The sequence below is a fragment of the Budorcas taxicolor genome, chromosome X (genome assembly GCF_023091745.1).
Source record: "Budorcas taxicolor isolate Tak-1 chromosome X, Takin1.1, whole genome shotgun sequence".
NCBI classification, from domain to species: Eukaryota; Metazoa; Chordata; class Mammalia; order Artiodactyla; family Bovidae; genus Budorcas; species Budorcas taxicolor.
In genome coordinates, this window is record NC_068935.1 from 109,413,020 (window position 1) to 109,420,985 (window position 7,966).

Consider the following 7,966-nt stretch of genomic DNA (forward strand, 5'->3'; position numbering starts at 1 on the left):
TAATATTTGTTCCCAAATATCACAATTGATGTTCCCAAACTTCATTTCAATTCAGTGTATTGAAAGGCAATATACTGAGGCAATTCAATATACAGGAAGGAGGACTGAGTTGAGAATTTAGAGACCTCGGTTGAAGTTTAATCATTAATCCATTATTTACCCAAATATTTACTCTTTCTAGACTCCAGTTTCTTAAATTCTAATATGCGAAAATTGAATCTATTTCTCATGGTTTGGTTCGGTCAGTTTCTCAGACAAACAGTACTGGGCAGTGAGAATTGAAAATAAGACAGCAAAAGACAAATATTTTATTATCGCACTTTATTTGCAATCTAAGAAAAAAAAAGTCAAAACTGAAAAACCAAGCTCATTGAAAAAGACATCAGACTACCAGAGGTAGGAGAAGGAGGGATAAGGAGTGGGGGGTGGGGAATTGGAGTTAAGTGGTCAAAAGGTACAGACTTCCAGTTTTAAGATAAAGTACTAGGGATGTAATGTACAACATGACTATAGCTAATACTGCTGTATGATATATAGGAAAGTTGTTAAGAAAGTAAATGCTAAGTATCCCCATCACTAGGAGCAATTATTTTCCTCTCTTTTCTTCTTTCTTTTGTTTTTGTTGTACCTATATGAGCAGATGGATATTAGCTAGACCTATTGTGGTAATCATTTCTTGAGATATATAAGTCAAACCATCATTCGGCATGCCTTAAGCTTATACAGGGATGTATGTCAATTATTTTTCAATAAAACTGGAAAATAAAAAAAAGAAAGAAAATAATGTCTGAAACAGAGTGTCAAATTGGAAACCATGAATTAAAGAGGAAAGGTTGAGTGGGGCTACAGTTAGGACCAGTAATGCTGAGATAAATTCCAAAGTCAAGCTAGGATTAACTGTCTCTTAAAATATTCGTTCAAAGCCAGGAAGTTAAAATAGAGTATTGAGCCAAAGAAGACAATTCAAATAGACTCAGAGCAGAGCCACAGTGAAGTCATACCCAGCTTGGGGATCAAAGCCATAAGGTAGTAGCAGATGTGTGTGACATTGATTTTAACTTGCTAAATTATATTTATACCTTGGATCTCTGAAAGTTGATACTCAATTGTTTTGATATCTTTGTTTATAACACATGTGAGATGTATGACCTCAATTACCTTTTCTGTTTCATACTTTCATGAATGAGAATATACTCACAACAAAATTTTTTAAAACACCAGGAAAAATGTTTGTTCAGAAAAATACAGTACATATATAACAAAAAGATATAGCATGTTATTAGCACTTAGAAAATAACAAATTCTTAGCATCCTTCATATTTAAGTTCATAACTGAAGATGGTCAGATTGACCATTTTGGGTGGGAAAGGAAAAAATAAAGACACATTTACTTTTACATTCACCTGCTAGATGTGTTCACTGTAGGCTCCCTTATATATGTGAGGCCTGGGCCTGGGTGACTGCAAGTACAGTTGTCAAGCTTTTTAACAAACTGGATAACCATTTGTTTCTGCACAGCACATTATCTTTACACAGGAGAAATCGGCAGAAAACGTGAAGTAGCCAAGCATTCTGTCCTACAAAACACCACCTTAACAGTTATCCATCATTGCCCAACTGTTTTACAACTGTGTCTGCTAAGTCACTTCAGTTGTGTCCGACTCTGTGCGACCCCATAGAGGGCAGCCAACCAGGCTCCCCCATCCCTGGGATTCTCCCAGCAAGAGTACTGGAGTGGGTTGCCATTTTCTTCTCCAATGCATGAAAGTGAAATGTGATAATGAAGTCGCTCAGTCGTGTCCGACTCTTAGCGACCCCATGGACTGCAGCTTACCAGGCTCCTTCATCCATGGGATTTTCCAGGCAAGAGTACTGGAGTGGGGTGCCATTGCCTTCTCCAACAACTGTGTCTACTGCACACAAATACATGAAACTAGAAATATGTTTGATAAATCTTTAAAAAATTATTTTCACCTTAAATTTCTCTGTATCGATGCAGATCCAGATTACCATTTAAGTCCAAAGGTAAATAACACATGTACATACACTTATAATAACTTCAAGTAGGTCTTTATTTTTAAAAGAATGATGGCAATGAAGAGTCAATCACTAGACAGTCTTTGACTACTCAGAAAGAAAAGGGTACACATCTTTTCTTAAGTCTAGAGGCCACAAATTAGATAACAATCTATTTCCTGTCAAAGAAAATGCAGTATATAAAGATAAATGAAACTTTGCCTCAGATATTCAAACCAGTAACAAAGCTGTTTATCTCACTAACTTAAAAGATATGTGAATAAAAGAAACAACAACAACAAAATAAACCATTATGAAATGAAGTTTACCGCTTGAGGCAAAATTCGAAACAAGTAAAAAGTTACACAATGTGTTAAAGAATAACCTTTTCAACAGATAGTGGCTAATTTCAAAGACTGATCACCTGAGATGTGGTTCCTCTCCTTCCGCTGTCCCCCTCATTCCCTTCCACACCCCCCCCCCTCCTAGTTTTCAGGTTGTTCGTTAATTATTTTTCTACTATGACACCGCTCCTTCCTCTTCTGGAAACCTGGAGGGATTTTTCGATTGTCCTCAGGACCTGTACTTTCTTCCTGGTGGAAGGCTTCTGGATCTAGACCTAGACGTGGTTGCTGAGGAAGATCTGGCCTCTGAGGAGGACTTGGTCCTTCCAGGAGAACTTGATCTCGAGGATGATGGAGAATTATCACAGGAGCGAGATGGACGCTTTGAACAGCTGAAGTGAGATCGGGCCTGAGATGGCGATCGGCTCCTGGTGAGGGACCTGCGGCAGCGACCAAGCTGTGGCTCTGGCATGCTTGACTCAGGGGCGGAGTTTCCTGGCTGCGGCCTTGGTGGAAATCTAGGAGGCGACCGTGGCGTGCCATCTGCACCCGCAGCTCACGACCATCCAGCATGACCCCGTCTAGGGCGTCCATGGCCTGCTCGGCGTGGCGCTTGTCCTGGAAGCGGACGAAAGCAAAGCCGCGGGACTCTAGAGTGAAGCGGTCGCGGGGGATGTACACATCGCCGACGGGCCCATACTTCTCGAAGATGCGCCTCAGGGTGCGGTGTGAGATGCGGTTGGTCAGGTTGTCCACCTTGAGGGAGATCAAGTCGTCCACGTTGGGAGGAGGGCTGCTGTAACTCATGACCTTTGCGAGCTAAGCGGGGAGCCCCCGCAAACTGAATTCTGAGCTAGCTGCAGTCTGCGAAGGCTGCGAGGACGACGCAGGCTCTAAGTTTGCCTTGGCCTTGTTCAGCCTGAAGACTCTGCCTCTTTGCGTCAGTTGACTCAGCCGGTGGCTGCTTAGACACCCCCGAACGTTGAACGTTCGGTCCGCGCGGATTGTCTCCAGAGTTCAGACTGCTGGAGGAACAGCTCTGTACCAGTTTTTCTTTCTTTAAAGTGAAAGTTCATGACTATAACATCATTTTATGACCTTTCCTGTATATGTCTAAACACCCAGTTTTAATTATGGGCAAAAGTATATACGTATATGTGTAATTATGTGACTAAGTAGATGGCAGTGCTGATTCATGTATGCTAAAACCATTTGTTTGCTGAAGACAGAAACAAAGTTTCAAAACAGATCATGAAAAGATAGGTTGATTCAGTAACACTGACAAGCAGGAGACCATGAGAGCCACCTATAGGGTATGAGCTGTAATCAGAAATTCAGTATGAGAGCTCTTATTTTGCTTGGAAAAAATAAAAAAATAAAAGTCAAAGTTATGATCTGTCATTCCAAATTACATAATTGAATATAACTCAGATTACTAAAATTTACTGTTTTCTTGTTAATTAACTAGATATACTTTTTGATGGAGTAAATTCATTTGATATGACTTGCATTAAAAAAATGCTTTTAGAATTAAGAATTATATTTCATCAGATTGTTGGCAAGGCATCTTTTCTCATGAATCATGTCTATTAGGCTCTAATAAATGAGCTTGACAGTAAAGGGGTAGAAAATAGTATTTTATTAATTATTTCTCACCTTCAGTGAGCATTATGTACTCTTTACAAGGGTCAAGGAGAGGGAAATTTTCCCCTCTATCCCTCTTGAGTTATATTGGCTGGATTGATAAGAAAATTCGCATAAGGCAGATTAACAGAAAAAGGAACACTTTAGTTCTTGTGCACAGAAGTCTCACAGAAATGGCACCTAAGAAGTAGCCAAAGCAGGCAACTGTTATACTCTTTAGGTAAACAGTAAATTTATGAGGAATTGACAGGGCAAAGAATTTAGGCTTTGGGTGGTTAATTAGAGAGGACTTAAAACAGTGTGGGCTTGGGGTAGTCAATTAAAGAAGTAACAAGGTTTGTGAATACAGGCTTTCAGACCAAACTCTCTCTCTCTGGCGATAAGGGTGTCCTTCAGCCTCTAGATGCAGGGAGATATTCGTCTCCTGCTTTCAGAGAGAGAAAGAGAAAGGTCTTAAGTGTCCCTTTTGTTGGCCGTTTCTTAAATAGATGTGATTTAAAATAATCAATATGCTATTGAGGCATATGGGGCCCTGAGCCCCAACAAAAGTCACTGCATCTTCTGCATGTTATTAATTCCTATGTATGTGTTCTGGTTTTCCACTACTGCATAGCAACCTACATCAAAGTTTAGTGGCTAAATTTTGTATCATTATTTTATCTCATAATTCTAAGACACTGAAATCCAGGCAGTAGACTGTAGGACTCGTTTCTTCACTGTATCCACTGAATTAGCTAGGGTGACTGGGATGGCTCTCTTGGAACTACTGGGTGTTAGCTGGTTCCCATCCCCCCCGCCCCAGCCCCTTTATCAGAGCCTCTCCGTGCAGTCTGGCAATCTACTCTAGTTAGATTTCTTAGATAATGGTCAGGTTTATAAGAGACCGTAGCAGAAGCATCAGTCCTCTTAAAGTCTAGGACCAGGCCAATATATAGTATCAGTTCTGCGTCTCTTCTATGAGATTCCATTGTCAAAGCAACCGTGGGCCAGACTAGGTTCAAAGGAAGGAAAAAAGGGTCTCTCACTGAAGAAGTGTGAGGGTTTGTGGCCATTTTTAGTCTACCATAGTCAATTCCCTGGACAGATAATATCAACATTCTCACATTGAAAAGTACATCCACCCCCTTTCAAGACCATTAAGCTCTTATTTTCTTATGATAACATATGACCATCTTGGACTTCGCCATTTTAATTAGGTCTGGATATAGAAAACACTTCAGGTGTATTTCCTTGAGTTGTATTCCTCTTAAACAGAAGACCTGTGGGATAAAATGACAGGTTATCCACCCTTTTCACATCTAACATATAATACTGAGATGGGCATGAAACTGAAACTCTTAGTTGCTCAGTCATGTCTGATTATTTGCAATGCCATGTACTGTAGCCTGCCAGACTCCTTTGTCCATGGTATTATCCAGGCAAGAATACTAGAGTGGATTGCCATTTCTTTCTCCAGGGGATCTTCCCAACCCAGGGATCAAACCTCTGTCTCCTGCACTGGCAGATGGAGTCTTTACCATCTCAGTCGCCAGGGAACCCCTAAGATGGACATAGGATGGCCTTAGTTGACAGCTCTATTCAAAAGGAGGAACAGTTCAGAGTAATTCTAAAATTCTAATGGGCTTTTGATTCCAGTTTCTTGGTTTAGGGCCCAGGCCCATTCCTGGATCACCAGTTAGTCCTTTAATATCTTAGTTCAGCCTTTGAGTCATTCTACTGCTGCTAAGTCACTTCAGTTGTGTCCAACTCTGTGTGACCGCATAGATGGCAGCCCACCAAGCTCCTCTGTCCCTGGGATTCTCCAGGCAAGAATGCTGGAGTGGGATGCCATTTCCTTCTCCAATACATGCACGCATGCTCAGTTGCTTCAGTGTGTCCGTCTGAATCATCCTATCTTCCTTAAAAGGTCTGTGTTTGTAGCTAAGTAGCTTTCTTAGTGTGTGCACAATGTTGAGGGTACCAAGTATTCTTTTTATTCTGAACTGCATCTGTCCCTTTTAGTCTTATCTCATGGTGCTTCTAACAAGCACAAAATTTCCCTCTCCCTTTCTCCCTCCCACCCCCACTCTCTATTGGGCTTGCCTGAGATTCTTATTGAGTGTTCACTCCATTAAACAAAATCTACATTCACATTTCTTTCTAAGATAAGATCATATCTACCTTGGGCCACCTCTGTCTGAGGCGAATGTAGGTGGCCTAGCAAAGAGATATGGAGAGGAATGCTCTGAAATCATTCTAAGACCTTAAACAAGGATTGTATAGCTCCTTTACTTTACTTCTTTACCCTGAGACTACATTTTACTTTTCCAGGATTTATTTTTTTGCTCTGAGGTCGTTGTTGAACGTTGATTCTTTTCTTAGCTTGGAAGTCTATCCTGGGCATTCTATGTTTTATGTACATTCTTTTCTAAAACTGAATAATTCCTTCTTTAGTTTATCTCTTTCTTATAGTATCTGAGGCATTTAAAGAAGTCAATCATTTTTTTTTTCACTCTTTCTAGACATCTCCTTAGCCAGATTCATGAGTTTACTAGGTCCACTTGCCATTTTCCAAAATACTCCAGGTGATAGTTTTGCTAATCATCTTGCGTAAATAACTTACAGTCTAGTCCTCCATGTATTCATTGACTTTCTTTGACTTGTTTCAAAGTTTGACAGAATTACGTCATGGTCCACTGAGGGACACATAATATCCATTTTTTTTAGTTGTTTAAGCTCCTTTATCACTTTCTCAATAGAAAGGATTTTAGTTCTTAATTACCTCAGTTTCCCTAAGAGAAACTATTCCCAGGTAAAGGTGAACTGATGGATGTGCTGTGCTTAGTCCCTCACTCCTGCCTGACTCTTTGCAATCCTATGGCCTGTACCCTGCCAAGCCCCTCTGTCCATGGGGGCTCTCCAGGCAAGAATACTGGAGTGGGTTGCCATGCCCTCCTCCAGGGGATCTTCCCAACCCACGGATGGAACCCAGGTCTCCCACATTGCAGGCGGATTCTTTACCGTCTGAGCCACCAGGGGAGCCCAAATTGATGCATCGGTTCAGTTCAGTTCAGTCACTCAGTCGTGTCCAACTCTTTGTGACCCCATGGACGGCAGCACGCCAGGCCTCCCTGTCCATCACCAACTCCCAGAGTTCACCCAAACCCATGTCCATTGAGTCGGTGATGCCATCCAACCATCTCATCCTCTGTTGTCCACTTCTTCTCTTGCCCTCAATCTATCCCAGCATCAGGGTCTTTTCAAATGTGTCAGCTCTTTGCATCAGGTGGCCAAAGTACTGGAGTTTCAGCTTCAACATCAGTCCTTCCAATGAACATTCAGGACTCATCTCCTTTAGGATGGATTGATTGGATCTCCCTGCAAGTCCAAGGGACTCTCAAGAGTCTTCTTCAGCACCACAGTTCAAAAGCATCAATTCTTCAGCACTCAGTTTTCTTTAGAGTCCAACTCTCACATCCATACATGACTACTGGAAAGACCATAGCCTTGATAGTTTGTCCCAATTAATAAAAATAAAAGTGTACATGTCAGAAATGTTAAAAATTGTATGGACTTTTATTCATTTAAAGCAGCGGTACACAACCATTTTGGTATCAGGGACTGATTTCATGGAAGACAGTTTTTTCCATAGACCTGGGGTCAGGGGGATGGCTTTGGGATGATTCAAGTGCATTACATTTATTGTGCACTTTATTTTTAATCTAATGCCACTGCTGATCTAAGAGGAGGTACTGGTCTGAGGCCTGGAGGTTGGGAACCAGTGATTTAAAGGACTCTGCCTTTACATAAATTAGTTTCATCAGAACAAGACATATATTCTTCATGAAAATTGGGTCTGATTTATGTCAGAAAGGAGAAGATGCTGAACTAGTTTGGGGGGACTTAGATTCCTGTCCTGACTGGTTGGATCTCCTTGCAGCCCATCCTGAATGAAATCAGTCCTGAATATTCACTGGAAGGAC

At 41.2% G+C, this 7,966-nt stretch overlaps 1 pseudogene; it reads right to left on the minus strand.

Moving 5' to 3' along the window:
* Positions 1-2,535: 2,535 nt before the first annotated feature.
* Positions 2,536-3,167, minus strand: LOC128070111 (serine/arginine-rich splicing factor 2-like; annotated as a pseudogene).
* Positions 3,168-7,966: the final 4,799 nt, after the last annotated feature.